Raw genomic sequence first — 22,946 nt, 5'->3', positions numbered from 1 at the left:
GCTTTAAAAGCCTCAAAAGGAGAATGTTTCTCACCCTCCAACTGTTGCAAAGTTTGGATGTTACAGAGATTAGAAGCAGTGGAACGGTAAAGGTTGTCTTCCTGTTTTCTGAGATTAAATACAACATTGTAGTTGGGTTTGCTTGTGTTTGCGCACAACTTTTCATAATCACCGTGACTATATTTCACAACATTCGATGTACTTACCACAGGCCTTAGTCACAACCCATTGAAGCCAATGGAAAGACTCCTGTATTTTTGGCTCTTTGGATAATAAACCTAATATGAAGGAACAACATAGGCACAGTGAGGTCCAAATAATCATGTTTACTAATTAGATACAACAAATAGCTACATATACTACTTCTGTAGCAGGGTTATAAATACAGAGTACCACTTGATGCTTCACAAGCTATTAAAGGTATAGTATCTGTTTCCTATACACCCCCCGCCTCCCCATTTAGCAAAATCTCTCTCTCTCTCTCTCTCTCTCCTTGCCCTCTCCCCCTTGGGTAGTTAGCAATCAATTTAATACTGGCCCAGATAGAAGTGGCAATTTGAAAGGAATGTTCCATGGCTGCAATATATGGACTGATGTCAATATTAATTGTACAGTGACTGACTACATTCCTCTGATCTGGCATTAGGTGTGGGGTTTTTTTTTGTTTTGTTTTTTGTGGGTTTTTTTTTTAAGAAATCACATTGGGTGGTATGATATTTTAACTCGTATGTAAGAACTGATGTTTATAATAAATGATCTCTATAAAAACACGGGCTAAAATAACTGAAGCTATTAAACAGTTATTTAGAGGTTAAAGCATCATAAGATCTTATTCAGTTTTAACAACTGCTCTGTTACACTTGTATAAATCTAGAGTAACTCAATTAATTCATTGCACTGAAATAGTTTTATCATTTTAAAAATTCTTTAAAAGTTTTGAAAATTAAATCTGGTCCCTGCGTTATTGTAATGTCATTACTGCAGGACTGGAGTTATGGCTAAGGAATTTTGTACGATAAATCCCTATTTTTAGATGCATATAACTTTGGGGAAAGAGGGAAACTAACCTTTCAGCTGGGATTTTCAGCCCAAAAGTGGATTTTTCAGGAAAGCTTGATAGAATTATTTTTGGCCATTTTTTAGTGAAGATGAAGTGAGAGCCAATTTTTGGTTTTGCAGATTTAGTTGATCAGGTGTGAGATTTTGTAAACAAAATCAGTTACAATTTAAGACAAACCATCAAAGTTTGCATTCAGATAAAAGTTTTTGAGTGTCTCCAGTTTCTGTCCTGGACAAACTGAAGCAATTAAGGTTTGGTTTTGCAACATCAGTCAGGTTATGAGTCTGCAAAATTGAGCACAGTTTAGATCTAGATTCAATTTTAATCCCTACCCTAATCACAAGAGTTTTGTGAGTGTGTGAGAATATGTATGCATTATTGTAGCTGTGCTGGTTCCAGGATTCTAGAGACAAGATGGGAGAGGTAATATCTTTTATTGAACCATCTTCCATTGGTGAGAGAGACAAGCTTTCACAGAGCCCTTATGCAGCTGTCGTGTATGAATATGTAAGTCATAAGACAAACATGCAAATATTGTTCCATCTTTTCTGAGGGCCTGAATGATTTGGACTCCAGAACTGAGGCATGGTACTACATTACCTTAATTCTATGCAAATCCACAAGTTGTCAGAATGTGCAGGGAATATGCATTTTTTTATTTGTGTTGCAGTAGCATCTGAGGTCAGGGTTCCATTGTAATAGGCATTCTACAGAGATATAACAGAGACATCCCTGCTCCAAAGAGCTTACAATCTGTGTATAAGATGAGACAACAGTCAGTCAGGAGGAGCACAAGGAAAGAAAGAAATAATTCAAGTGGGATTATGAACAGCGTAGGCATACCACATCAGCTGCTTTTTTCACACTTTAAACATTTTACAAGGCTTTCTTTGCACTCAAACAGTTTGCGTTGTCACAGATGGGGACGTGGTCCTGCAAACCATTGCATGATTGACCACGCTCATGTCCCACTAAAATCAGTGGGGACTACTTGTACAAGGAAGAGCTGGCTTCATCTTTGAAACTGCATATAAATAATCACTATAGCGAGTGTGTGCTTTTAGCTTTAAAATAATTTTAAAGAAATGTTGTAAATGGGAGGAAAAGGGTTAATACACTGCACTGGAACTCAGGAGATCTAGATTCAGATCCTGGCTCAGCCACAGACTTTCTGCATGACCTTGGGTAAGTCACTAAATGTCAGTGCCCCATTTGTAAATTGGGGAGAATAATACTTCCTTTCTCCCAGTCTTTCTGTTTAGACTGTGAGCTCTTTGAGGATAGACTGCCTCCTAGTTTTTTGCATGTACAGTGCCTGGCAGAATGGGGCCTTTATCTCAGTAGGGACCTCAAGGTGCTTCTCTGAAATGTTTCCAGTTCCATGTGCAAGGTCAGGAGGACAGGCAGAACTGCAGGGTCTCAATGTGTTGTTGAGACAAAGTGTGTAGGGGAGGAAGTTCTTAGGCTTAGTAGTAACTGGGGAACCTTTTGGGAAGGGAGGAGCCTGTACAGGAAGGATGGGCTCCACCTAAACCAAAAAGGAAGCAGACTGCTGACATGTAAAATTAAACCAGTCATAGAGGAGTTTTTAAACTAAGGGCTGGGGGAAAGCTGACAGGTGCAGAGAAGCAGAGTTTGGGCAGACATATCCTATAGGGATGAATTTATTGAGGGGCAACTCTATATGCTAGTAAAGAGGACAGGAAAGAAGTTGGTAAAGTACAGGTAGGCACTTGTGAGGAAAGGTAAAACATAAGAGTTCCATTTTTAAAAGAACACGTGAATATTGACAGAAATGTACAAAAGCTTATACACAATACTTGCAGTCTAAACACTAAGGCAGGTGAACTAGAGTGCCTGGCATTAAAATGATTATATTGATAGGCATCATTGAATGAGGATATCATGAATGGGATGCAGTAACACTGGGGTACAAAATATATAGGCATGACAGAGTAGGTTGTGCTGTGGAGGAGTGGCACTATGTGAAAGAAAGTAGAGGCTCAAACTAAATATATACTCCACATTTTAAAATAAAAAAGGCACCATGGCTAAGCAGCAGAATAAAAGAGGTAGCTAGAGTCAAAAAAGCATCCTTTAACAACGGAAGTCAAATCATAATGAGGAAAATAGGAGCATAAACTCTGGCAAGTCAAATGTAAACATATAATAAGGCAGGCCAAAAATAAATTTGAGGAGCAAGTGGCTAAGGGCACAAAAACTAACAGCAACACTTTTTAACGGACATCAGAAGCAGAAAGACTGCAAAATAGTCAGTGGCGCTGCTGGATGACCAAGGTATTGCAGGAGCCCTCAAGACAGACAAGGCTGTTGTGGAGAAGCGACATGAATTCTTTGCATTAATCTTTACTGCAGGGAATGTGAGGGGGAATCCCTTGAGTCATTCTTTTTATGTGACAGATCTGGGGAACTGTCCCAGACAGAGGTTTCAATAGAAGAGATTTTGGAATAAACTGATAAATTAAACAGTTATTGAGTCACCAGAACCAGACAGTATTCACACAAGAGTTCTGAAGGAATTCAAATATGAAATTGCAGAACTAACAGCTGTGGTATGTAAACTATTGCTTAAATGGGCCTCTGTATCAGATGACTGGAGGGTAGTTAATGTAATGCCTATTTTTTTAAAAGGCTCCAGAGGAGATCCTGGCAATTATAGGCCAGTAAGATTAACTTCAGTCCCAGGCAAATTGGTTAAAACTGGAGTAAAGAACAAAATTTTCAGACACAGATGAACACGACATACTCGGGAAAAGTCAACATGGCTTTTGTAAAGGGCCGCCTATTAGAAATCTATCAGCAATGTATTAGAATTCTTTGAGAGAGTCAACAAGCATGTGGACAAGGGTATTCCAGTTGATGTAGTACACTTGGGTTTTCAGAAAGCATTTGACAAGGTTCCTCACATAGGCTCTTAAGCAAAGTAATCAGTCATGGGATAAGAGGAAAGTTGCCCTGAGATCAGTTACTGGGCTAAAAGATAGATAGGAGACAAAGGGTGAGAATAAATTATTAGCTTTCACAATGGCTTAATAGTATCTGTACTGGGACGTGCTGTTCAACATATTCATAAATGATCTGGAAAAAAGGGGTCAAAAGTGAACGTGGCAAAATTTGAAGATGATACAAAATTACTCAAGATAGTTGAGTCAAAATCTGACTGTGAAGAGTTAAAAAGGGATCTCACAAAGCTGGGTGAAATTCATTGTAGATAAGTGGAAAGTAATGCACATTGGAAAAAATAATCCCAACTATACGTACAAAATGATGGTGTCTAAATTGTCTGTTAGCACACAAGAAAGATCTTAGATTTCAGAGTAGCAGCCGTGTTAGTCGGTATCCGCAAAAAGAAAAGGAGGACTTGTGGCACCTTCGAGACTAACCCATTTATTTGAGTAGAAGCTTTCGTGAGCTGTAGCTTAGTCTCTAAGGTGCCACAAGTCCTCCTTTTCTTTTTAAGAAAGACCTTGGAGTTGCTATGGAGAGTTCCCTGAAAATACCTGCTCTGTGTGCAGTGGCAGTCAACAAAACTAACAGAATGTTAGGAACCGTTATGAAAGTGATAGATAATAAAACAGAAAATATCATCATGTCATTTTATAAATCCATGGCATAACCACACCTTGAATACTGCATCTAGTCCTGGTTGCCTCATCTCTAAAAAGATTTTTTTTTTTTTTTTTAGAAATGGAAAAGGTACAGAGAAGGACAACAAAAATGATTAGGGGTTATAGAACAGCTTCCGTATGAGGAGAGATTAAAAAGACTGGGACTGGTCATTTTAGAAGAGAGACAATTAAGGAGGGTGTTCTATAAAATCATGTCTGGTGTGGAGAAAGTGAAGATGGAAGTTTTTATTTACCGTCCTCCCCCATAACACAAGAACTAGGGAATTTCACCCAATGAAATTAATAGGCAGCATGTTTAAAACAAACAAAAGCAACTATTCTTCACACAGTGCACAGTCAACCTGTGGAACTCATTGCCATGGGAGGTTATGAAGGCCAAAAATATAACTGGGTTCAAAAAAGAATTAGATAAATTCCTGGAGAATAGTTCCTTCAATGGCTACAAGCCAAGATTGTCAGGGATGCAATCCCATGCTCTGGGTATGCCTAAAACCTCTGACTACACAACCTTGGTAGATCACTCAGTTACCCTGGTCTGTTCACTCTGTCTGAAGCATCTAGCACCGGTCACTGTCAGAAGACAGAATACTGGGCTAGATGGACCATTGGTCTGACCCAGTATGGCTGTTCTTATGTACCATAATACAAATAATAGTTATAGAATATAACTGATATTCTATGAATGAACAAAGCACTGTATATGTACATCACATCATTTTCTTTATCCGTGTAACTATCCAGTAAGTGCAGATATTAATTAATATGCTGTATAGTGGATGTTTGTATGCAGCAGATCTAGAATTATTATGGGTTTGCGCACTCATTTTATAATCTCTGATTTATACACAAAAAATTAAGGAAACCTTAATTATGGCATTTAACTTTTGAGTGCTTTACTTTGCAACTTTAATAATAATCTTTTATCCCAGTTTTTGGGTGTGTAATATAGTGTATAGGCCAGTCAGACTGACATGACTCTTTCATGACTGGGCAAGACTGGATTAGGTTGGAAGGTGAGTGGGTCCAGATAGGCCCTGTGGATTCTGGAATCTATTTTTATTTTTTCCTTCTAATCCATAGTTTGGAGCTGTGGAGCACATTTAAAGTAGAGGGCATAGATTTGCCCCCTCTTCTTCCTGCTTGATCCTCCTTTTCCTTTCTGAGGTGCCCCTCTCCCAACAGCCTGAAACCCCTGGCTCATGAAATCCTACACTCCAAATTTGAGTGAGTGGCATTGCGACCTGGCACATGGGGTCACAGAACTACTTGTGACCCCATACACCAGGTCACAACACTATTCACTTAAATTTGGCCTGCCTGCTGCTCCACTACATTTCAGTATGTGGCAGCTGGGCCAAATTTTACTGACAGGTGTTGCGACCTGGTACATGGGGTTGCAGTGCTACTCAAGTTTGGCCTGGCCCAATGGTTGTGCCATGGCCCAGGGAGTTGCTCCCAGCTGTGCTGCCTGCTCTGCTTTACTTCTGATTTTTAACTTTTCTTGTTTTTCCTTTAATATTAGAGATTAGGCCCAAACCGAAGCCCTGGATCCAAAACCACCTATCGTGTTGGCTATTTGCAAAATCTGGAAGCAGATCTGAATTTCAATGTGAGCCCAGCTTGGTTTAATATGGGACGAATCCTGAAGTCCATGCACAGGGCTGAATAATTTCACCCACCTCCATTGCTCCAATGTTTGCATGGTGGAAGGAACCCTCCTCATCTCTGCCTGGAAGGGGGATGGGATTAAATGGTATCTGTGATACCTTCTCCCTGACCCTGCTGATGTCTTTCTATTCATTCAGGATCCACATGGTGGCTGGGAGAGCAGTGAGTGAGTGGATGGGCAGCTGTTCCAGCAGAAGTGCCAGCGGAATATGCACTTTGTCCCCATCTGGCACTGTAGATGTTACTTGAAAAAGGTAATTTTGCCTCAGTCCCAGTTCTGGAGTCTAAATCTTCCCTGGCCTCCCAAAAGATGGGACAGTATTTTTGTCAGAGAGAGAGATTTGCACTATTTTATTATTTGTTAGAAATTAAACATGAATGCTTGCACACATTTTACTCAATTCACCCAGATACTCAATTCTTTAAAACATGTACTTCTTTAATATTTCCAAGGGCATGCTACTTATTTGACTTCTCTTGACTTTAAGTGTTTGTGGAAACCTCATTTAATACAGGAAATAGATCTAATTGCCAATAAATGTAATTTTAATAACTAAAATACTGGGAGCCATTCCTGGTTGGCACAAAACTCCACAGTAAATCCTCATGATGGGATATCTTATTTTCTTATCTAGAGTTAAAAGTCGGGATAAATCCAAGTGATTAAGAAAATCTTCAGGAAAGATACTGCATGTCCTTTTTAAAATTAAACTCTGGCTTAAAGTTCGGTCACTTCTACCAGACATTACAAATGTAAATTCTGAAAGCTAAAAAAAAAAAAAAACCCACCATAGAATTTTTTTACTTGATAAGAGGATTCACATCATCTGTCAGAGAAGAAAATAAAGCAACCAAAGATCATCAATCTGGAGGAGCAGGCTAATAAACTAATAACAGTCAGTTAAAAATTGTATTCAAGTACTGGAAAAATTGGTGATGGTGGTTTTTGTTTTGCATTTTTAGTTTTCCAGTTTGAGGGTTCATACAAAAATATCTTTGTTTAAATTAGGACTTGATCTGGCTCCCTCTGAAGTCAATGGAAAGGCTCCCATTGACTCCAGTCGGAAATGGATCAGGCCATTAAACATTAAAAAGGCTAATAGAAATGTTTTGGAAAGGAATCACACCTTTTGCAAATGAGCTGTTTTAATGAAATTGTTTCTCACTCATCCCCAATGCTTTCAAAAGTGTGTGACTAGTATTCTCCCTTCCCAGACAGTTAGACACACTGTGTGTTTTAAAAACAAAACAAAAAAAGCCCACTAACCATGGGAATTATAAAGGCAAAAAAGGACACGTTCATAAACAGGGATAAACATCTTTCTCTAAGCAAAGCTGTCAGATCCATTTAAGCAGAGACCTTCTTGCTTGTTCCCTCTGGGGCCACTATTTCCTGTCTGGGAACTGACATGGCATTGCCCATCTGTTCCCGAGTGACCATCACTGAGAGCTTTAGATAAGGGAAAGAGTTGCACTCAACAGACTTACAATCCCTGGCTCCAAGACAAAAATGGGAAGGCTATATTTTTGTTAGCACTCTGTCGAGAAAAAACACAGGGCAAATATCAATTGTGCACAGCTTTATATTGTCTGATGCCTAATATCTGTATTTATGCAACTGTGATGATTTTAAGAGGTCTAGCTAAAGTATCAGAGATGTGGGTGTGGCTGCAATAGCAAGTGTTTAGCTAGTTAGCCAGCTTTCTAAGAGTCTAGATGAAGCAATGATTTTTTTTTTTTTTTTTTTTAAAAAGTGTCTAAATTAGGTTGTAAGCTCCTGGAAACAAAGATCTTGTCTTATCTGAGCGTACACTGCAGAGCACATTGACTGTGCTCAGTAAATAATAATATCACATGAAGTTCAAGATGCTCAACTCATAGCTGTATAAAAAAGTTAGTATAAAGTTCTACAATGTAATAATAAAATTGTTATCCCTGATTCCCAAGAACCTACCATATAGCGTACCCCAGATGGAGATATGAATTTTATTTAGCTTTTGTGAAGCAGTGGAATGGATGGTGAATGACTCACTAGGAGTCCCTTCTAATCTCCAGATTATCCTATATATAAGGAGACGGAGACTTGAGTGAATTTATTGCATCTTTCAGACTTTAAATAATTCCCATGGTTAATATCTCATGACATATGGAGGAATTGCTTTGATCAAATATAATTATTTATTAGTTGTATTGTGGTAATGCCCGACTATGGCCTCCCTGAAAGCGTGGACAAATTGTGGCTTTTTGAAATGTACGAAGATGCGACTAGTAAAAAATCCTAACTTTTTCCTTAGCAATTTATGGATGTGAATCATGGGAAGTTTAATGCTTTTGACAAGAAGAAAACTGAAGCTTTTGAAATGTGGTGCTGGCAAAGATTCTTGTATATCTCCTGGATAGAAAAAAGATGAATGCCTATGTTAGAAGTATTATTGGAGAGAATCAAATCCTGATGTTGAAAATCAACAGATGCAAATTTATGTACTTTGGTCACATTAGGTGTAGAAATGGAAAAAATCCTTGAGAAAATTATTACAGAAGCAATGGTGGTGGGTCATTACAGTAGCAGATGACCAGCGAGGAGATAGATGGATGGTGTACAGCAGATCATTGGAAGGTCAGCTGCTGAGCACTCAAAATTAGCAATGGATCATGAAGGCTTCTGAAAATTTTGCTTTGATGTCACCAATATTCAGACATGAATAAATATTTACTTAGTGTCTGCAGCCCGTCATCATGTATTTGAGCCCCATTATATTAGGCATAGTAAACACACATACTGAAAGACAGTTCATGCCCCAAATTATTGTATTTTCTGTTTTTTAGAATATACAGGTTCTTGAGAATGGAGGTGGTGGATCGAGAAGTGGAGTGAAATTTATACTTGGGGAACAACATTATGGGGTAGGCCTTCAACTGATGTAACCTGGCTAAACTCCATTGACTTCAATAGAACTATCCCAATTTACACCAGCTGAGTCTCTAATCCTGGATCTGTAACTACCCCGGCTCAGCAGGAAATGACATACTGTTGTATGGGAGAATTTTAATTTAAAAGCTTTTAAATATACTTCAGAACTCTGAAGGAGAGGCAGACATGATGCTTTCAGTCTCCTGGGAGAAGATACCTTGCTGTCTTTGCCCTCTTCACCGGTTGGGAAGGAAACCAAATAAGGGCACAGTCCAGCTCCCAGTGAGGTCAGTGGAAAGTTTCCTTATGATACGCTTGTTTTTGTTCTTTCTGGGATCTGGTAAACTTCAGTAACAGAATATATTTTATTCTGTATAAGTTCTTATACTACCCTCATCATAATGAGGTCGAGTGCCTTCCAGCAGCGCATAAAGCAATGTGACTAACATCTCTCATGTGTGGTTCGTTCTCTCTCTCTCTCTCGTCCCCTCTTTTAGGGGGAGAATTGTGTGTGTTTGGTTTGATAGAGGCTTTTGGTTTTAAATGAACACACTGCTATTTGTTCATGTTGGAGAAGGCAAGGTCAAAGAAGTGTACCTTGTATGTGGAATGGAAGCTGGTGAAGTGTGTGAGGGTCCTTAGTTCCAGTAAGAATTTGTTCCACAGTCTCAGACTGGCCCCCCTAGAAAGCTCTGTCACCTACATGGGTGAACGTTACCTTTCTGGTAGAAAGTGTCATTGTGCTTGAGGAAGAGAGCTGTTGACCAGAGTCTTCATCCTCAAGCTTTAGGTGATCTATTAGATACGATGGCTCAGTACTGTGAGGTTGTTCATGGAAGGGGGAATGTGTGATACTTAACAACTAAACCAAACATGCACATTTAAACAAGGTCAAATTTCCCCTAATTCAGTTGAGTGGTCAGTGGAACTAAATGTGAAGTTTTCTATAGGCCCAGATCCCACTTGGGGTCCCACTCCTCAGCTAGTGTGAAATCAGCATAGCTTTGCTGAAGTCAATGGAGCTGCACCAGTTTACTGTATGATTATAAATAAACTAAGAATTAAAATACCGTAATACTCCTCGCTTAATGTTGTAGTTGTGTTCCTGAAAAATGTGACTTTAAGCAAAACGATGTTAAGCGAATACAATTTCCCCATAAGAATTAATGTAAATGGGGGGGTTAGTTTCATGGAAGTTTTTTTCACCAAACTATATTATATATGTAGATACTATATTATATATATCTACACACACAGTATAAGTTTTTTTTAAACAAACAATTTAATACTGTACACAGCAATGATGATGATGATGCTTGGTTGAGGTGGTGAAGTTAGAGGGTGGGATATTTCTCAGGGAATGCCTTCCTGCTAAATGATGAACTAGCATTCGGCTGAGCCCTCAAGGGTTAACAGATCGTTATTAATGTAGCCTCACACTCCACAAGGCAGCATGAATGGAGGGAGGGGAGATAGCATGGCAGACAGACACACACCCTGTGTGTGAGAGAGAGAGATGCGCATTGCCCCTTTAAGTACGCTGACATCACTCTAAGTACATTGCCTTTTTAAGTAGATCAGGAAGCTTAAGTAGACAGCAGCTGCGGCCAGCAAGCTCCCTCCATCCTAAGCCCTGTCATATCCCCACCCTGCTCTGTATGGAGAAGGGGTAAGTGGGGGGCAGGAGCAGGGGGGAGGGGGACACCCTGACATTAGCCCCCCTCCCCCCCACCCCGCACAGCAAGCAGAAGGCTCCAGGGAGCAGCTCCAGAGCAGAGGGGCAGGAGCAGCACATGGCAGTGTGGGGAGGGACAGCTGAACTGCTGGCAATTGATAGCCTGCTGGGCGGCTGCTGTACAGGGAACTTCGGGGAGCAGGGAGCTGATGGGGGGCTGCCGGTCCACCCTGGTTCCAAGCCCCCACCAGCTAGCTCCAACGGGCTGCTCTTCCTGCAAGCAGTGGACAAAGCAGGCGGCTATCAAACAGTGTTATAAGGGAGCATTGCATAACTTTAAATGATCATGTTCTCTAATTGATCAGCAATGTAACAACGTTAACCAGGATGACTTTAAGTGAGGAGTTACTGTATAAAAAAGTAAAAGATGGATGCCAGTTTAAGGAATCTAGCCCATCTAGTAAAACGTACAAGCTATGTACTCATCTATTACAGAGACCTATGCTTGATGTGACTTTCATTTCTCTGAATTATTTTGTCAAACTCAAATTCCTTTGACAGACTTCCTGAGATGCCTTTTCGTTCTCTTCTCACCTTAAGTCTGTAAATGTACAGTGTTTGTACCGTGACTCTAATCTTATCTTTTCTGAGGCATGTGCTACTTAAATATCCAATCTCTGATAGCTTTGTATTGTGCTGTTCAATAAGATGTGTTTTAAGATCAGGAAAATAAAATGCAACAGTATTTAGCTCCTTAACACAAATTTTTGCTTAGTGGAACAAAGGTTGGCAACAGCCAGTGGATCTAACACTATTTTTTAAACACTTTTTTCATTTATTCATAGAATCATAGAATATCAGGGTTGGAAGGGACCTCAAGAGGTCATCTAGTCCAACCCCCTGCTCAAAGCAGGACCAATCCCCAATTTTTGCCCCAGATCCCAAATGGCCCCCTCAAGGATTGAACACAACCCTGGGGTTAGCAGGCCAATGCTCAAACCACTGAGCTATCCCTCCCCCCTGTTCTGAGCTTGCACTGCCCAGAGACCAGTTTCCCACCCCCCTGCCTCCACGAGCGGAAAGGGGGGACCCACCCCCGCCAGACCCAGGAAGAGGGGGGCGTCCCGGCAGTCCCTGTCCCTCTCCTGCAGAGAGCGAGGGGAAGCCGGGCATGCTGCTGCTGTCGCCGCCGCCCCCCACCACATGGTAACTGAAACTAATATTTGTGAAATCGTCATAAAGAAAAAAAAAGTAGAAGAAACACCTCTGTAAAATCAGGATGAACGATGCTGCTAGTGAATCAGCAGAGATGCACTCCTGGAAATATGACGACTTAAGAAGATATTAAGGGGATTTATTCTTTTCTTTAAAGAAAAATGCCTGAAGCATCAGAAGATCGTATCCACTGGAAGGCTTATTGACTTCCATTCTTGAGAATCCCAGAACAACATCAGTCTGGTATGGCGCAGGGTAGTCAGCAACTTGATGTGCAGGTACTCCATGACCTCCGGCAACGTTTCCCTGAGATTCCAGAAGGGGTAGTGTCTCAGTGCTTGCTCCAGAACAACAACCACCTTGAACATATTAATCAATATGTGCATGTGCCTAAATTGAATAATCCTGTGATCTTATTGCTGTGACCCTCAACATTCCTTTTCCCATCTTTTACCTACTATTTGTTACTCTCCCTTATCCCGTCATCTCAAATTAGATTACAGATGCTTAGGAACAGGGACTATGAATGAATGCCAGCCCCATTGAAATCCGTAGGAGTTTGGCCATTAACTTCAGCTGAGCCAGGATTTCACCCCATGACTCTTTTTATTGGTTCCACAAAGTGGCTAGCATACTTTTGGGCATGGTAAAACAACAATAATAAATGGCACTTCCTTCATTGAAACCACAGACCTAAAAATGAATGAGGCTAGAAAACATCATGTTGAGGATAGTAGTGGAAGTATGTGCCTAATAGTCTAATGGCTGTATTTGCATTAAAAACATGAATTAAAATGTTTAATGAATAAAAACATGAATGTGCGCACACACAAACACACATCATACTCCTCTGTCAAAACCCCGGATCCTTTGGTTAATTGTCTCAAAATGTTTATTGTTGTGATCATACAGAGATTTTATTATAGAATGGTCTTTGAGCAGTTTTATCAATTTAAGAAGCCTAATCACAAAGCCCCTCCAGCAACAAGGACAACTCCTACTCATGTTTTAGTAATGAACACATTGAGCCATAGAACCTGCTGCAGTTCCATCAAAATCACAGGGCTTGACTCTTCCCCCCCCCCCCCCCCCAATTTGCAGCGGGTTACAAATTGCACTTTCTTTGCTACTGAAGTAGGGATGTAAAATGTTAACCGGTAAGCATTAGTTTTACCAGTTAACCCGCCTTAACCGTTAACCTCCAGGCTGGCTGGCCACAGTGGCTGCTTAATTGGTTAGCTGTTTAAACAAAATATTTTTTAATCATTTAAACTGTTCACTTTTTAAACAGCATTTACATTCCTATACTGCAGGCAACTTCACCCCTGCGAGAAGACCAAATCATGTTTACACCACTGTCCTCCCTAGCGTTTCCACTAGACCGGGGCAGCTTTGAAACTACGTCCAGTGCTCCTGCAGATGGAGACTGCCATGAAGTGTGCTGAATCAGCTCATCCTCCATCTGCCCTGGCAATGCTTCCACCTTAAGCAGTGCAAATCCACTTTTGGAGCCAATCAGCAGGGCTGGGTTGCATCTTGGGAGTCACTGTAACCCAACTCTGTGCAAACTTTTCACTCCTGGGGCTCACTAAGTCCTGAAATATATTGGGAGAAGCCAGTGCATATTTGGTTTGAATCACGGCCACCAACCTGAATGGAATTCCATCAATTTCCAAAAATGTATATTGTTGATTAAGTGTGGAAAAGCTGCTTGGTGTGATCATTTAGGGAAGAAAAACTGTTTAGAGTATATTTTTTCCTATTGTCAAATTGGGAATTCATTAAACAAACCTCCCTGTTCCTAATTGATGTTTTGACAATTCCCCAAGCAAAACCATGAAGACTCTTGCCCTGCCATGTTTACATACCTGAGAAACAGATACACTTTTTGAAGTTAATTAAAGAATCCATCATGCTTAAAAAAATTCCAGATGATAGTGTTAGACTGACTAGATTGATGATGGAAGTAATCTCTAGTGCTTCCCTCTGTCATCTCTCTCAGACAGGTCTTTTAAGTCCTCGTCCTAGTGGGACTGATATCAGCAGTAGTGCTATGGAGAAAATAGCAAACTCTAATGTCAGGATGTCTACTTTGGATCATAATGAGTGCAGTAGGCGCTGTTCCTTTACAGCAAATGGCTTTCAGCTTTTGGTAGTTTAATTAGGAGATGTTGCACACTAAGCTATGAGACTGTTCTATTGAGTATCAGTGGAGCAAACTGCGTCAGTAGATTGGTTCTGGAAACCTTACAAGAATTTTCATAGGGAAAGGATTTGTGTATTGGAAAGAGAAGACCTAATCACAGGTCTTAAGGTGTATACTGAAAACGACAAGCAAGGACTGCTTGCTGCCTCCACGGAATTTGCTTCTCTTGTAAATTTGTGCACAATAGCAACCTTGAGTGCCAAGTCTAACAGGAAGCCTAGTGAGTTTCATCTAAAGATGTCACAGGTTTAAATTACCTGCATTCATAAAAAATGAGCGTGGGTACAATTTACTTCTCAACAGTCTTTCAATTAGCCAAACAATCCTACCTTTTGGAGGTTACTTTCCCTCCTTCCCACACTGGTCTGGTGTCATCCCTGCTTTCTACAATTGCATGTTACTAACATTACAAGCATAGATATGCAACTTTAAATTACAAAGCAGTTTACTGGAATGTGCTGTTCTGCTTAGTAATACTGTGCTCTTCCTGTGGGTCCTCAAGAGCAAATGTCAAAGCACAGTGCCCCTCATTTTAAAATCTTATTCTCTCCTGGAGGTGTTTGTGGTTTTGTTTCACCCTGATACAAGGGTGAGGACTTCAAGCTAACATTATAATTTATATATTTAACTAAAAGAGTGAAATTAGCCTTCAACTCGGGGATTCCATAAAGATTAGGCATTTACCATTAAACACAAATTTCTTCAATAAGACTTTTTTTTTCTTTTTAGGGGACTATATATGACATTCTTGGCTTTCATTCAGATTGTGGACATTCTCTCCCTTTTAAAAATTAATTCAGTTTCTATTTAAGAGATGGCCTTTCATAGTTTAAAATTATCATCTAAGAAACGACAACATGTGAGTGAGTAAAGGTTGCAGGATTGGGTTTTTGGGCCCAATCTGGCAAACACTTAAACACATGCTTAATTTTATTCACAGAGGTTGTCCTGTAGTTCAATGGAACTACTTATCTGCTTAAAGTTAATCATGTGGATAAGTACTTGCAGGATTGAGGCTTTGATTGTAGGTTCCATGCCCACCTTGATTGCTGTATATAGTGAGTAATAAAAATGTAGACTGTCTTAGTGTTTCCACAGTATGCTAATTATACTGCCGTTTTTTTTTAGCTGAACTTTTAAGAGGATAGAATTAATTCTGATAAAGTATGGAAAAAAATCTGCTCCTTTGTATTGCTGGAAAGAAGAGAACAGAATCTGACTCCATGGATCTTACATTCTAGTGAGGGGGTGTTAGAAAAGAAGCAGGGGGGATTGAAAAAAAATACTGTGAAACTGGAAATAGCTTGGGAACTGAAGGGAAAAAAGTTAGTCAGAATCATAGAACCTAAAAAGACACTCCTGCTCACCCCCATCTTAAAAGTCAAGATCTTTGTTGAAAAACATGTTTTAAAAGCTCAGATGATGCATTTCCAGATCCTGTGTATATTACTTAGTAAAAATGAGTTGCTTTCACACATGGTAGCATATCATCAAACTTTAAAATTCTTCAGTGTTAAAGATATTGTTAGCTGGGACAAAGATATTTGCATAAGTGATTCTACAATACGCAGATCCCTGTTTTGCTGAAAATGTTTGGCTGACCAGTAATTGCAAATGGTATTTTTTGGGGGTGAGCAGAGAAAGTGAGGACACTTGCTACACAATTCATGACAGGCAGATTATCAATTGGTGTAAATTGGAAGAGTTTCATTGACTTGAGTGGAACTACATTGATTACAACAGCTATGAATCTGGCTCCTAACTTCAGGACTCTACAGAGACTCTTCTACAGTTATTTTAACGTGAGGATAGTTAGTTCTTTTTGGACAGCAGGAAATACTGCTTCTCACCCCTGGTATTTTTAAGTAGCATTTTTAATTGGAAATTTTACCAAAATGTTGATCAAAATTAACATTTTAAAAAAGTCAATAATAAAAAAAAATTTTATGAGAGAGGAAAAAATTGGAAAATGTCAATTGTTTTTCATGATTTTTTTTGTTTAGAAAAGGTCTTTTAATAAACACTTCTTGTTCAAAAAAAAAAAAGTCAGCCCGCTCGAAGGGAATGATGGTTAGTAATCTTCAATATTTTATATTTTAAAAAAGGTAACTGAAAAGAGTATCAGTTTTAATGTTGTAGTTGAAACTGCTTCCAGTCAAAAATATTGATTGCACATCTGGCACTCCCAGGCTTGCAAAGTCTTCTGTCTCAGACCCAGTCCAGGTAAGACTGTGACAGAATGATAATTCTGGCACTGTGTGGGAGTGTTTCTTGCTCTCTAGATTGTTCCTAGTATGGTACTTAAACTCTTGAGTTTCATAGCATATTCAGGCTTCCAAAGTAAAAGATAAGAAGCCTTCCTTTATCTGTTCAGTAATTGTAGCTCATGTGTGCACTAAACACAGTGCTGTTTGCTGTTCCTCTTCACTTTTAGGTATGTCTTGTTCTTGTATCTTATCAGCTTGAATTGTAGATGTAAAAATACAAGACCGGTGTATTTTTGATGTAGGAAAAACTGTGAGGGAGACTAAGGTGACGTACAACGTTGTATATCAGTCATGTATCTGTTACATGTAGTGTTGTAGCCGTGCAGGTCCAGGATATTAGAGAGACAAAGTGGGTGAGATAATATCTTTGATTCAGCCAACTTCTGTTGGTGGGAGAGCCAAGCTTTCAAGCTTATACAGAGCTCTTCTTCAGAAAGCTTGGCTCTCTCACCAACAAAAGTTGATCCAATAAAAGATATTACCTCATCTACCTTGTCTCTAAGTACTTTATTGTATTATCGTTGCATAATTAGTTTTATTTATTTTGATCAAAGTAAAACCCTATGATTACCATACTACTTTTCTTTCTTGAGTTCTTTGTTTAACAATGAAATAATTAACAAAATTTGTTTAGATTAGCATCATTAGGCATCAGAGCTATCACCCCCTAGCCATAGATAGGGGCAATTCAGACCTCCTAAAAATATTCTTTCAAGCAGACATTACTGCGCTAATTTACGTCTTTACATTTTGAAGGATATCTTTGCAACCATTAAGGCTAGAGGCTTATCTTTTTTTATATAAGAGCTTAGGTTCTGGAACACAACATAGAGCCTCTAGGAGAAAGCACCAGCTCATTGATCCACTTCGGTTACTACTAGAGAAGGAGGTGTATTTGTTTCATTCAATTTGATGGTGGACCAATTTATTTAACAAAACTACAGATTCATGCAAGTGGAATGTAGCAAGTGGTGTTCTTCTTTGAGTGCTTGCTCATGTCAATTCCATTTTAGTTGTGTGGGCACCCACATGCAGTTGTCGAGATTTCTGCCTTAGTGGTACCCATAGGGCCGGCTGTGGCACCCCCTGGAGAGGCTCTCCCATGTGGTGGTATATCGGGCACCACCGGCCCTGCACCCTTCTCAGTTCCTTTTTACCACCTCTGATGGCTGGAGCACCTTGTCTTGCTTTGCAGGAACAGTAGCAGTTTACCCCTTGATTTTGTGGTGGTGGTGGTGTACATATTTTCTCTATAGTTCATTATTAGTATTAGTCAGCCAGAGAGTTCCCAGTTGGGATTTTGCCCCGAGTGGGGCATGCCCTGCTACCCTGACTTTAAGCCACATGCATCATGCAGCTGGCTGATGCTGATCAGCGATCTGCATGAGAGCTGTCTTAAGTGTCTGGGGGAAGGCCATCGCAAGGACAGGTGCCGTGTCTGTAAGAACTTTTGCTCACAGACTCGGAAAGAGCGGGATATCCGCTTGAGGGCATTACTGATGGAGGCTGCTTTCTTTGTCCAGCATCGGAACCCTCCACCGTGGTACCCACTCCCAGAACTTTGGCCTTGGCTTGCAGCGGCACCGCTGGCAGCGGACTCAGCCAGGCACCCCTCTGTCTCACCGGTGCTTAAGAAAAGAAGCCCCTCAGCATGGATGGAGGGAGGTGCTCTGGGCAAAGGACCTTTGTCAGGCCATGCGCCTGTTACAGGGAGTCACAGGGGTACTGCAAAGGTTGGACCCATCAGCCCTGCCAGAGACCCGTCCCCTGCCCCAGGCAGAGGACCACAGCATGTGAAGGAGGCCGCAGTGCCCGAAGCGGTCTCGGTGGCCAAGGAGCAAGGCTGACCGACTCCACAAATGTTGCGCCAGGTCACCAATATGGCTCTGCTGGCGGCACTAAAGGGGAAGGCCACCAGGTTGCTGCAGCATGATCTGGCAGAACACCCCAGGTTGCTGGATCGCAGACGCAAGTCCTTCTCACTGCGACCTTGGGACCCAGTGCTGCGCCCCAGCTCACCGGACAGACAGCCTATATCTCTGTCAAGATCCCCACCTTCCAGAAGTGGGAAGCCGGAATCATGGAGACACTCGCCATGTCACCAGTACCAATGACCGTCTGGCCATCAGTTGCCAAGGCATAGGCCCCAAACAGCCCCTCCCAGGAGGTCTCCTTGTCATTGGTCCCTGTCCTGGAGGGCTTGTTCGGGATCACAGCGTCAGTCGCACTCACCTCTGTACTGCTCCTCTGGCAAGTGGCGCTACTCCCCATCACCTTGTCACTCACCTGTGACAGTCAGTAGGCAGACTCAGGCCTCATGGCTCCACCATGATCACCAGAGGGTCAGTGGTTGGGGTCGGCCCATGACTTCAGCCCGTCACTGAGGCGAGGCGATTCCCCCTGACGCGGGAGTCTGAGGCAGCACCTGCCATGGTCCTGGCGCAGCAAGGCCCATGGCCCCCTCCCCAGTGGCAGTACTGGAATCAGTGTGGGGGTGCTGGTGTTGCTGGTCTATTACACCCAGCCTTCCCTGGCTGCATCGGCCTATCCTAGACCTGCGTCGCCTGAACAAGTCCCTCCAGAAATTGAAGTTCCACATGGTCTCCCTGTCCTCCATTGTTCCCTCCCTGGATCCAGGAGACTGGTATGCTGCCCTCGACTTGAAGGAAGCATATTTCCATCTTTCTGGGGCACTGGCGTGTCCTCTGCTTTATGTTGGGAGGGCACCATTTCCAGTTAAAAGCAATGCCCTTTGGCCTCTCGTCGGCCCTGAGGGTATTCACAAAGGGTATAGCACCAGTGGATGCCTACCTGAGACGTCGGGGAGTCAAAATATACCCATACCTCAACGACTGGTTGATATGGGGCCGATCACTGAATCAGGTGCAGAGGCATCTTGGCTTGGTATGTTCCACTTGTCGCGACCTGGGGTTGATAATAAATGAGACCAAGTCAACCTTAACCCCAGTGCAACACAGAGGTTTCATCAGAGTGGTCCTCGACTCCACTCTGGCCAGGGCCTTCCTCCCCGAAACTCAGTTTCAGGCCATGGTGGACCTCATCGCGGGCCTGTGGGCCCACTCGCTCACCACCGCCCACTCATGCCTGAGACTGCTGGGCCACATGGTAGCATATACTTATGTGGTCCGGCATGCATGACTCCGCCTCAGACCTCTCCAGGCATGGCTGGCATTGGTCTATGTCCCCAACCGGTACAGCATGTACTGGGTGATCAGGATTCCGAACAATGTACTGGGATCCCTGGTCTGGTGGCAAGATCCTGCATCGGTGTTGGAAGGAGTCCCTTCGTGGCCCCAACCTCTTCGGTGACCCTCGTCTCAGGCGCCTTGGACCTGAGCTGGGGAGCCCACCTTAGTGACCTCAACACTCAAGGATGTTGGTCTAGCCTCTATTGTTCCCTGCATATCAACTTTAGGGAACTCAGAGTGGTTTGCCTGGCCTGCAAGGCCTTTCTACTTCTCATATAAGACAGGGTGGTGCAGGTCCTGATGGACAACACGGTGATGGTCTTCTCTATCAACAGGCAAGGCAGGGCCAAGTCTTAGGCCTTTTGCCAGGAAGCCCTCTGGCTCTGGGACTCCTGTCTACAGTACAATATCCATCTTGTAGCCACTCACCTTCCTGGGTCCAAGAATGCTTTGGCAGATCACCTCCTCAGGACGCTCTCATCTCTCCACGAGTGGTCCCTTCAGGTGGTCAGCTCCATCTTCCACAGGTGGACACTCCCCGGGTGGACCTGTTCGCATCCAGGTAGAACAGGAAGGCCCACGTCTTCTGCTCGATTGGGGGCTTGGACAGAGGAGTCCTGTTTGATGCCCTTCTCCTTCCGTGGTTGGGGGATCTCATGTACGCCTTCCGTCCACTGCCATTTCTGCCCAGGGTCCTCATGAAGATCAAGCAGGACAGGGCAAAGGTCATACTGATAGTGCCAGCATGGTTCAGCACCCTGCTGGGCCTCTCGGTGGCAACCCTATTCCAACTACCACTCCAGTCAGACCTATTGTCCCAGAACCATGGCAGTCTTCTGCACCCCAACCTGGTGGCGTTACATCTGATGGTTTGGCTGCTGTGTGGCTAAACGTGCAGGAGCAGCAGTGCTTAGTTGAAGTTTAGCGTGTTCTGTTGGGAAGTAGGAAGCCCTCCACCAGAGCAACTTACATGGCCAAATGGAAGTGGTTCACCTGCTGCATTGTTGATCAAGATTGCAGCTCATTCTAGACTACTTCCTGCATCTCAAGCTCCAAGGCTTGCCCCTCTCATGAATCAAGGTCCATGTAGTGGCCACACCAGCAAGAAGGAACTGAGAGGGTGCAAGGCCAGCGGCGCTTGATATACCGCCCCAGGGGGTGCCACAGCCAGTCCTACGGGTACCGCTGAGGCAGAACTCTGACAACTGTGAACATGGGCATGCACATATCTAACATAAAATGGACATGAGCAAAACACCTCGAAAAACAACAGTTACAAAAAACTAGATAACCGGGATTTTTTCCTGTTAATATCCTCCTGCCATTTGCCTCTGTTGGTGGAGAGAACATGTCTTTTGTTCCTGTTAGTGTTCCCCATTAAAAAGTCAACATTTGCCAAAAGTTACCACAGGACCTGAGATGACTGTGCTACCTGCGATAACTCTATGTGCTAGCTGATGGCAACTGCTGATCTATCTAGTGATGGAAAAAGTAGCTATTAATGGAATGATGTCAGATTGGAGGGAGGTTTCAAGTGGGGTTCCACAGGGATCTGTTCTGGGTCTTGTGTTGTTTAACATCTTTATTAATGATCTGGATGTAGGAATGAGAGCATACTGATCAAATTTGCAGGTGATATAAAGCAGGGGGGGGGTTGCAAACACTTTGAAGGATAGAACTAAAATACAAAGGGATCTTGATATATTGGAGAACTGGGCTATAGACAACAAAATGAAATTCAACAAAGACACAAATGTAAGGTGCTACACTTAGGGAAGAAAAACCAAATACACAAATACAGAATGGGGAGGCACTGTCTTAGCAGCACTGTTGTGAAGGATCTGGGAGTTGTGGTGGATCACAACATCAACATGAGTCAGCAATGTGGTGCTGTTGCAAAGAAAGCAAATGCAGTTTTGGGTTGCATTAACAGAGGCATAGCATGCAAGTCATGGGAGAGGATAGTACCACTCTATTTGGCACAGGTTAGGCCTCAGCTGGAATACTGTGTCCAATTTTGAGCACCAATGTGTAGAAAGGATGTAGAGAAACTGGAAAGGATCCAGAGGTGAGTGACGAAGATGATCAGGGGGATGGGATGCCAACCATATGATCAAGGCTGAAGAAACTGGGTATGCTTAGTTTAGAAAAAAGGACATTAAGGGGGTGCATGATAACAATCTTCAAACACTTGAAAGACTGTGCCATGATGTTTAGTCACTGCTAGTGGCGCCTCCGTCTGGCTCCGTCTGGGGTTAGCTCTGGCCAGACACTGTGCCCTCCACCAGTGGAGTCTCTCCCTTCCTCCTATCGTTCTGTAGACCACTCTTGCTCTAGGAACTGCAGCCTTGTTTTCGTGACTCGGCCCTCTGGCTTGGTCACTACATGGTTCCCCCTTCTAGGGAGGTATGTAACAAAATCTTTCCACAACAAATCAGGCAGGCAACTGTCCTCTGCCTGGTCAGTGCCACATCCCCAGTGGCTGGTAGGGGAACCCAGGCCTGCCCTCTACTCTAGGTTCCAGCTCAGTGGCCCTCCGGTCAGCATCCAAGGCTTGCACTGTCCTACCTTGCTGCTTTGCCCCTGAGCCTTTCCTACCTTCCTGGCTTCCTCCCTGTCTGGATTTGCCTGACTCCTCTGAGTGACTGCAGCCTACTTTCCTGCAGCCCTCTTCTGCTCGCTGCTCTTGGGCTTTATTCAGGCCCCTCCTTTTCCTACCTAGCTGAGCCTCATTTAATCAACCCCTGTTCTCTGGCTCCTCCTCCAGGTGCAGTTTGGCAGGTAATTGGGCCTAATTTACCCTCTCAGGGCCAGTGTGGAGAGTATATCCCATCACAGGCTACCATAGAAAAAGATGGAGAAAAGTTGTTCTCTTTTGCCACAGAGGGCAGGACAAGAGGCAATGGGTTCAAGCTACAGCACAGCAGATTTAGATTAAATCTCAGGAAAAACTTCCTAACTGTAAGAACAGTAGGACAATGGAACAGACTGCCTTGGGAGGCCATGGAAGTTCCTTCACTGGATGCTTTCAAAAGGAGGCTGGATAGCCACCTGTCTTGGATGGTTTAGACCTGAAAAATCCTGC

General features: G+C 42.6%; 1 long non-coding RNA gene across 2 annotated transcripts in view; it reads left to right on the top strand.

Moving 5' to 3' along the window:
- The window catches only part of LOC144262096 (uncharacterized), a 103,968-nt gene that overhangs the window by 7,583 nt on the left and 73,439 nt on the right, over positions 1–22,946 (top strand). The window contains exons 2-3 of one of the 2 annotated variants that reach the window (XR_013345488.1): positions 6,516–6,632; positions 9,205–9,260. This is a non-coding gene — a long non-coding RNA (uncharacterized LOC144262096). Of the gene's footprint in view, positions 1–6,515; positions 6,633–9,204; positions 9,261–22,946 lie in introns of those variants that run through there. The other variant, XR_013345487.1, reaches the window with a different exon arrangement.

This window comes from Eretmochelys imbricata, chromosome 3, assembly GCF_965152235.1.
Source record: "Eretmochelys imbricata isolate rEreImb1 chromosome 3, rEreImb1.hap1, whole genome shotgun sequence".
Classification (NCBI taxonomy): Eukaryota; Metazoa; Chordata; order Testudines; family Cheloniidae; genus Eretmochelys; species Eretmochelys imbricata.
This window is presented reverse-complemented; position numbering and strand designations above follow the sequence as displayed.